Source organism: Rutidosis leptorrhynchoides, chromosome 6, assembly GCF_046630445.1.
Source record: "Rutidosis leptorrhynchoides isolate AG116_Rl617_1_P2 chromosome 6, CSIRO_AGI_Rlap_v1, whole genome shotgun sequence".
Taxonomy (NCBI): Eukaryota; Viridiplantae; Streptophyta; class Magnoliopsida; order Asterales; family Asteraceae; genus Rutidosis; species Rutidosis leptorrhynchoides.
Genome location: NC_092338.1, coordinates 407,196,384 through 407,207,339, shown reverse-complemented (window position 1 = coordinate 407,207,339; position 10,956 = coordinate 407,196,384).

The window sequence follows — 10,956 nt, the reverse complement described above, 5'->3', positions numbered from 1 at the left end:
TTAAAAATCCTTGAATGTGGTCTTGTTAGGAATCAGGTACTTAATCTTTCTGCAAAATCTTGTGCTTCAATTCTTTCAAACGACTTCGAATTTTGGAGTTAAAGTTTTTTTTCAAAAAGTCAACCATTTGAACAAAGATCAAATTCGAGTTTATTTTTGATGTTTCGAGTTAATTAACGATTCCATTAGTTTCTATATACGATTACCAAACTATTTTATGTTATAACCAAAGGCTATTACGCGTTCGAAATTGAAAATCATTTTTTTTTGATATAGCGACGGCAGAGGCAGCAGCCTGTTTTTTCTTTTATTTATTTTTATTTTTTTATTTTTTTATTTACAAACTATAGTTTTTGGTGTTGGATTTTGAATCCTAAATTCAAATCTCCTTTGTTTGTTGTTATGATTTTGAGTATGTTCGAGTTTAGTTGCTTATGAAGATGATGACACAAGATTCGGGTTATAAATTTTCGGGCGAAATATAATTCATGAAAGACAGAAGTGGTTCTATGGTTATGAGTGTTAGTGTGTGGGTGAGAGGTCTCGGGTTCGAGTCCCGTATCAAGCATTTCTTTTTGGAAAATCAATTTAGAAGGGTATACACTTTTAATTCTCATTTCCAGTTTTATTATTATTATTATTATTATTATTATTATTATTATTATTATTATTATTATTATTATTATTATTATTATTATTATTATTATTATTATTATTATTATTATTGTTATTATGATTATTATCGTGATTTTATTTATGATATGAAAATATGCCTAATCTATGGAAGAATAAAATGTATATGGTTAAGGTTATGATATTGGATATAGTTAATGTATGTATGTATATATATATATATATATATATATATATATATATATATATATATATATATATATATATATATATATATATATATATATATATATATATATATATATATATAGGTATAATCGAGAAAAATAGTTATAAGTACGATTAGATTTATGACAAAATAGGATATGGTTATAAAAATAAATATAACTAGGTCATGATTAAACGATTTTTTTTTAAAAAAAGTACCAATTTGAGATTTTATTATTATTATTATTAACAAAGTAATTTTTTCCAAGATTACCATTAATAATAAGATTATTATAGTTAATATTATCAGGTATTAATTATTATTATTATTATTAATGTTACTATTATTGTTATTATAATTATATTAATATAGGTAGATTTTGATTATGAAAACAAATAATTATTTAAAGAAACTATAGTCATTAGTTTATAAATTGAGCACAAAGGTTATGATTATTATAACTATGAATATACAGGTTTAATAATATGGTTAAGATTATATATATATAAATTTTGGATATCAATATTATTAAGAAAATTATTAAAATCTTAACTAAAGTATGTTTTAAGAGAATTGATATAATTAATATTGTCATAAGTTATTTTAATACAACTTAGTATTAAGTATCAATATTATTACTAATATTAGTATTATCATAATTATTAATTACAAACAAATAATCCCCATATAAAAATATATTTAATTTAACTCTATTAACAATTATGTATATAAAATGAAAATATATAAATAATAAAACTTATTAATTATTAACTATATAAATTACATTACTAATAATATATATATATTTAATCGATGAAGATTATATGTATTAATGAATATACTAATGATATAGGTTCGTGAATCCGAGGCCAACCCTGCATTGTTCAGTTCGTCTAATGTTGTCATATGTATTTTTACTACAAAATACATTAGGTGAGTTTTCATTACTCCCTTTTTATATATATTTTTGGGACTGAGAATACATGCGCTGCTTTTATAAATGCTTTACGGAATAGACACAAGTGATCGAAACTACATTCTATGGTTGAATTATCGAAATCGAATATGCCCCTTTTTATTAAGTCTGGTAATCTAAGAATTAGGGAACAGACACCCTAATTGACGCGAACTGTAAAGATAGATCTATCGGGTCTAACAAGCCCCATCCAAAGTACCGGATGCTTTAGTACGTCGAAATTTATATCATGTCCGAAGGAGGATCCCGGAATGATGGGGATATTCTTATATACAAATTGTGAATGTCGGTTACCAGGTGTTCAATCCATATGAATGATATTTTTGTCTCTATGCATGGGACGTATGTTTATGAGAAATGGAAATATGAAATCTTGTGGTCTATTAAAATTATGAAATGATTATTTATGCTAAACTAATGAACTCACCAACCTTTTGGTTGACACTTGAAAACATGTTTATTCTCAGGTATGAAAGAAATCTTCCGCTGTGTATTAGCTCATTTTAAAGACATTACTTGGAGTCATTCATGACATATTTCAAAAGACGTTGCATTCGAGTCATTGAGTTCATCAAGATTATTATTAAGTCAATTATAGTTGGATATATTATGAAATGATATGCATGCCGTCAACTTTCGATGTAAAGCAAGTTTGTCTTTTAAAAACGAATGCAATATTTGTATAATGTATCATATAGAGGTCAAGTACCTCGCGATGTAATCAACTGTTGTGAATCGTTTATAATCGATATGGACTTAGTCCGGATGGATTAGGACGGGTCTTCACAGTTGGTATCAGAGCGGTGGTCTTAGCGAACCAGGTCTTCATTAGTGTGTATAACTGATAAGTCGTTAGGATGCATTAGTGAGTCTGGACTTCGACCGTGTCTGCATGTCAAAAGTTTTGCTTATCATTTTTGTCGGAAATCATCTGCTTATCATCCTTAGGAAATTAACTACTCATTATCCTTAGTCTAGACACGTTTTATTGCATTGACTGCATGAATAGTGTATAGACAAAATTCATATCTTAACGTATCTGACAATTCATATCTTAGCGTATCTGTTACTGTAGACCTTGCCTGTAAACCTTGTCTGATATCTCTCGTAAATTTCTCCTTAATTTAAGGGATCCTGGTACTATATATATCTATGTAAATTATGCATTAAGAATACCATCCAACTATCAATTACTGTCACTAAACTCTTCATATCAAAAATCTTTCCTGAGATCGCGTAAGATGGCCTCTACGAATCGACCAAGTTCCTCTGACTCCGAAGACAGCGTGACAGGAGCACATCAATCAATCAACTATCGTGATTACTGGAGAAAATGAGGGTGGGTTCGCGACACACTCACCCTATGGAGAAAGGAAGAAGGTACTCCATATCATGAACCGAATCTACCACCTAACCTTGGAGTACTCGACCCGCTCACCGGCGAACCTGTTCGCAACACCGTTTATACCCTTTTTGCCAGAATTTTTCGTCTTGAGACTACCATTAACGGAACTAGAGAAGATATCCGATCTCTACCTCACACTGATAACCAACCAGGGTTAGTAGAAGAAATTAAAGAACTCCGAGCTCGAGTGTTAACTTTAGAGAGCACGGTACACAAATTGCAAGCACCAGCAGTATCACCAACACCAGTAACATCACCAACCTCAGCACCAACAACACTAGTGAAAGGACCCGTCCTAATCCATCCAGACAAAGTCCATATTGATTACAAACGATTCACCATAGTTGATTACATCGCGAGGTACTTGACCTCTATATGATTCATTTTACAAACATTGCATTCGTTTTTAAAAGACAACCTTTCATTTACATCGACAGTTAACAGTATGCATACCATTTTATAATATATCCAACTATAATTGACTTAATAATATTCTTGATGAACTCAACGACTCGAATGCAACGTCTTTTGAAATATGTAATGAATGACTCCAAGTAATATCCCTAAAATGAGCAAATGCACAGCGGAAGATTTCTTTCGTACCTGAGAATAAACATGCTTTAAAGTGTCAACCAAAAGGTTGGTGAGTTCATTAGTTTAACATAAACAATCATTTCATAATTTTAATAGACCACAAGATTTCATATTTCCATTTCTCATAAACATACGTCCCATGCATAGAGACAAAAATATCATTCATATGGATTGAACACCTGGTAATCGACATTCACAAGATGCATATAAGAATATCCCCATCATTCCGGGATCCTCCTTCGGACATGATATAAATTTCGAAGTACTAAAGCATCCGGTACTTTGGATGGGGCTTGTTGGGCCCGATAGATCTATCTTTAGGATTCGCGTCAATTAGGGTGTCTGTTCCCTAATTCTTAGATTACCGGACTTAATAAAAAGGGGTATATTCGATTTCGATCATTCAACCATATAATGTAGTTTCAATTACTTGTGTCTATTTAGTAAAACAGTTATAAAAACAGCGCATGTATTCTCAGTCCCAAAAAATATATATTGCAAAAGCATTTAAAAAGGGATTAATGAAACTCACACATATAAATATTGTAAAACAGTTAATAAAGCATTTGCATGTATTCTCAGCCCAAAAATGTAATGAGTAAAAAGGGAAATGAAACTCACCTAATGTATTTTGTAGTAAAAATACATATGGCGACATTGAACAACTGAACAATACAGGGTTGGCCTCGGATTCACGAACCTATATCATTGGTATATTTATTAATATGCATAATTGTAATCGAATAAATATATATATAATTTTATTAATTATATCATTTTTATATTAATAATATATATATATATATATATTTCATATATTCTTTTTGTATAGAAAAATATAAATTTCATTATGTTATATGTATTGAATATATTTTTATATAATTTGTTTGTTAAAAAAAATAATGTAGTACCTATAATAATGTTGGTAATGGTAAAACGATAATAATGATAATACTTATTATTTCTAATAAAGATAATAATGTTAATAATTATTTTAATGGTTATGGTAATGATAATGAATATCGTAATTATAACTGTAAAATATGAATTTCATTGTTAATGATATTTATGATAACGATTTTTGTAATTATATAATGTTAATACACAGGATAATATCAATGATGATTCTTATAATTATATTAGTGGTAATAGTAATAGAAATCTTAAAATTAATTTTTAATGATAATAATAATAATTTATAGTATGATAGTTATAGTAATACATAACTTAACCACAAAAACAATAATAATTGTATCAATCTTATTACTAATGTTAATCTTAATGATAATACTTTTGTTAATAGTAATAATAATAATTCAAAAATGATACGAATAATATTATTAATGATACAATTTTGTATTAGTTTCATACTAACAATAATAATAATAATCCTACTTATAATAATAATTATATTAATATTAATACTAATAATTACGCTAATAATAATACTTAGTGATATTTCTTAATAACAAAAATGTTAATATTATTAACCATAATATTTATGTTACATAATAATAATAACAATAATTAACGATAACAATAACAATAACAATAATAATAATAATAATAATAATAATAATAATAATAATAATAATAATAATAATAATAATAATAATAATAATAGTAATAATAATAAATGAATTGAAAGTGAAACTACCTTTTATGGCTCAAAAAAAATAATAAGTAAACTGCCCAGGCCGGGACTCGAACCCGCGACCTCTCCTAAACCCGTCAACACCCTAACCAGTTGGGCTGAGCCCATTTTCTGTTATTATACCCAACCCGTATATATATCAATGCTTATTATATTTCTCTCTTCATCTTCTTCTTCCTTGGCGTACATCAATCAGAGACCCATTTAATCTTAACCATGAATTCAAAATGTGTTTTAGGATTTAAAGGTAAACAGAACGATCAGAGCTAAATCTAAATTAATTTAAACGAACAAAAAAATAAAAAAAAAAATTTGATCAGAAGCATAAACACACGATAACTAACTCAATCTTTGATTTTGAAATTGATAATGTTTTAGCTCGAAGTTCCTAAATAAAATATGTTCCAAATCCTTCATATAAACTTCCTGGATCGATAATTTAACTGAAAACATCCAATTGAGCCTGAATTTCCGGATGAACACATACTTTGACCTTTAAAAAAAATAACTTTGACTTTCAAATTCTAACTCAATATGAAAAATTGAAATTCGAAACTTTCCAGATAGTTTATATGAAAGCTTTCTAATAGAACTGCATTGATAGATTTTGAAATAATACTCGAATTCGAAATTTGAATGAAAAGTTGCATATACAGGGCAGTCAGCCTGTTTATGCATTATTCTCGATTTAATTTGATAGTTTAAAGGCTGTAGTTGGTAAATATAATTGTGAAGTGATAATGTAAGTTAACTGGCATCCTAATACACTAGATTTGGTAGTTTACATCAGAATCAAAGGTCGACAAGAAAATATTTTACCAGGTACAGAATAATATATAAAAATATAAAAGGAGAATTGATAGTCAACTGATTTTGGCGTGTTTCTCTGGATTGGAATCGATTTGTACTAGGGAATGAGTCAGCTACAGATATAGAAAATAACGTTCAACTTATTCTGATTTCCTATTTTTTTTATACGATTTTATTTATAAACCTAATTTTTTTTATGAAAATAGTTCTATTATTATTAAATAGAAATACTGATTATTATTAATTATAATAACATAATACTAATATTTAATAATAATTATCTTAATAATAACAATTTTAGAGTAATAACACTAATAGTTAGTTATAAAATTGTTCTTAATGATATTATTAATAATAATATTAATAATTTGTTTTATTGATATACAATATTACTTGTAATAATAATACTATCAATAATTATTTTTATAACATTAAAACTGATTTCCTAACATGTATATATATATATATATATATATATATATATATATATATATATATATATATATATATATATATATTCATTTTCATATCCCTAAATATATCTGTTATTGTATATCCTTTATATTTATATATATTTATTCATAGGTTATGATTAAATGTAATAATAATTATTATTATTAATGATAATGATAATAATAATATCTAATAATACTAATATTAATCATAATGACTAAAATTTATAATTACTAACTATAATAATATTGACATTAGAAATGATAACTATAATATTAATAATAATAAAACATAACAATTCATATGTATTAAATTTCATAAAAAAAAATCTTCAAATATATACCAATATTACAGATATTAATATTAAATATAATAATGAATGTAATAATAATATATCAACTAGAATTTTGAACTTGTAATTACATTTAATATAATAATATTACATTTCATTAGTTACGTAATACTTATAATAACACATTTGGATATTTAACATTTATATACCTTATATATATTACTATATAATAATTATTGTTAGCAATGATATATATATATATATATATGTGTGTGTGTGTGTGTGTGTATATATATAAATTCATTTTAATTTATACTTAATTATCTTGTATCTTATTTTACATTTTTAATTTCACGCAATTGTTCGTGAATCGTCGGGAATAGTCAGAGGTCAACTGGATCTATGTAACAGTTCAAAAATTCTTAAGACTTAACTTTACAAACCTTGCTTATCGTATTGAAATCATATAAAGATTAAGTTTAAATTTGGTCGGAAATTCTCGGGTCACTACAGTACCTACCCGTTAAAGAAATTTCGTCCCGAAATTTGAGTGAGGCCGTCTTGGCTAACAATAAGAATGTTTTCATAATGAATATGAGCTGATCAAAAGAGTTTTATCATCATTGAGTAATATGGATAAAACAATTTGATTATTTGAAGAGTACGAATGAAGCTATCACAAAAGATTGAGGTAGAGATTTAACTTTTGACGTAGTCATGATTGAATTTAGAAAAATAAGGCGCGTCTTAATCTTTAACGTTGTCTTGGTTGAATTTCGGAATTCAAGGGATTTAAAAGAAAATCTTGAAAATCTATAAGATCTGATTCTTCGGGATTTATGGAAAATAAGATCTCTATAATTAAATGTGATCATCTGTCTTGATTTCTCTGTCTGGTATTTTCACTATAAATGAACTTTTTCCGTTCTATTACTTCTCACCACTCCCAATTTCTATATTTTAATTCATACTTTCAAATCATTAGTAAATATGCTTCATCCAGTTTTAATCCTTGTCCTTATCCTTGCTATCGCTACAATTATTCTTCTTTTCCAACTACCACTGGAGGAATCTGTTTTCTTCTACTTCGCCCTTGGGGTTATAATGTTTTTAATTCTCCCGTGTCTTTATGTTGCGATAAACATTGATATACACGATTTGTAATTCTTGTGTTTATGATCGGCTTTCTATTTTTTTTTTCGGAGCTCCATGCTCTTGTTTTCTCTTCCCGACTCCAAGTCAAGCGAATAATGGTCCAAAATTCGTAGATATAGAGTTTCGAATGATTATAATGTTCTAAGCAGGGTGGAACGTGATAGCACGATTTGATTTTTAAATTTATCAAAATTACAGAAGATAGAACCATCAAGAATACATTTTCTTGATATGTTCAGAAGTTAAGTAGAATGAAAGGGTTATGTAACATGGTACATGATGACGTTAAGATCTGTGAATCATCACGTTCCATTAGAAACTCAGCATGACTTACTGTAATATAATCACATTGATCAAGTGTCATTATATTATACTAACTCATGCATCAGTTCCCAACATTACTTCAATAACATTCATATTTTAAGCTCGAAAGTTTACAGAATATAGAAACTAACAGTTTCTATATACTGTAACACTGATATTATGATGAGATTAATGATTTCAGATAAGAATAGTTATGAAAATATCTTCCGGAATATGGAGGATATTTATAATGAAAGATACGGTGATATCTTGGAATTTCTAATATCGAAGGATGGTGAAGAAAATCTGTCCGCAAGAGTTTGGAGTCAGAAGCAAGGTATTCGCTAAAGATTTCAGCGGACGTTAAATCATTTAGATTCTTTGAAGTCAAACTTATTCTTTGTGATTTATCCACGGCTTCTTTCATAATTTTTGCATAATCCGCTTTTCGGTACTAAGTTTTCTATTGAATGTTTCCAACATAATGATACACAGGAAGCACGAAGAGGTATATAATTTCAGGCGAGAATATTTATGAAAATATCCTCAGAAATATCGAAGATATTGATGATGATATTTTGGAATTTCTAAGTTCGATGGTTGATGGAGAAAGATTTTCCGCAAGATTTTAACATGACTTCGGAGCAAGATATTCTCTAAAGATTTCAACAGATCTAGATTTATCTGGGTTCTATGAATTTAGGGTGTGTTACTTGTATTTCTCCTTGGTTTCCTTTATGGTTAGCTCAATCCGCTTTCCAGTTCCAACTTTTCTGAGCTTTTCCAACATACTAATCTTTATCATCAAACTTTCGATGATTATGGTCGTTTACGGTTATCTACAGTTTCTGCTGCTTCATTCAGCTTTTTCAACATTCAGAGTATTGATTTGTGACTGAGTGCTTTTCAGAGTTTCAGAATGGGAAATCATAATTCTAGGTGATAAATGTCATACATATAACTATTGATGTAGATATGATGTGAGTTTTCAAAGTACTGATTGCTGATTCCCGGTAATTGTTATGGCAGTTCTCGTTATAAGATGAGGATGAGTATATGATAGGGTTTCAATGAATAAATATAATGATTTATCAGAGAGATTTAAGCCAAAAAGCAATGAGGCTGGTACGTCTGCTGGTAATATGGTGGAATATAAAAGAATTCTCTGGTATCAAAAGTTTAATTGTATATATCAGGATTATAGTAAGGTTACTTCGAATGAAAAGTCGAAGTTGACTTGCTGGAGCTGTGACAAAATTGGCTTCTTTAAAAAGAGGCATCGCAAAGTTATTTTTGCTAAAAATGTCAAAGGATCTGACGCGGCTACGTGTTAAACTTTTACTCAATTGCCGAGAGTTTCTCAGGTGCATAACTATATGCATAAATCTTTCCTTCCGTTAATGAAGTGCAGTTGATTCATCCTAACGTTTGAGGCGTTTTCAAGAATCATGAAAGGTTTGAACACAGATTGTAATCGTCAAGATACAAATGAGGTTTAAGGTGAAATCAAGTGGCAAACTTGAAGACTTGTTTAGTTTCATATGTTATAATCAATATTTTAATTTATTTTATTTGTTTAATGTTACTAGTCCACAGTCGATAGTCCACAGTTGACAGTCCAATAATTCATATATATAGTTTAATATATAATATTTGAATTAATTAATACGTGTCATGACCCGTATACGTCTCAGACTCGATCACAACTCAAAGTATATATATTATTATAGAATAAACCTCAACCCTGTATAGAGAACTCGATCATTACTGCATATAGAGTGTCTATGGTTATTCCAAATAGTATACATAGATGCGTCGATATGATATGTCAAAACCTTGTATACGTGTTCCGATATTTAAAGTGCGTAAAATAAATACAGAAATTAAATGACAATTAATAAAATGCGTAAAGTAAATAACAGAAATTAAATGACGATAAATAAAATTGCGAGAATATAAATTGCGATAAAATAACTACGATAAATAAATTGAGATAATTAAATGGTAATACGGAATTAACAGTTAGCTAGGAACAGTTAGCTAGGATTTTTGTTAGCGTGGATTCTTAATAGAATTTCATATTATTAATTAATCTGTTTCTAATCAATTTTTATTGTGTCCATTATTTCTTCGTTATGCCACTTGATGGATTCTGATAGGTCAAACTCCAAGTATGAAATTGAATGAAAATGGTTATTCTGCGGTGAACGGATATGTATATCGGTGGTTGTAAATAGGATAGTAAATGACTGTTGAATCAGATTCGAAGAATGTACAATGTAACTTATTAATATGAAATCTAAATATTCCTCGGGTATTACCTACCCGTTAAAATATTTTCATCATTAACAGTTTGTACAAAATAATTTTTAATTACAATCTTTATGAAAACATATATACATATATTTTCTTCAGATATAATCACGGATTTAATGAGTTAATGTGCTATTAATCTCATTTGATTTACCATTAG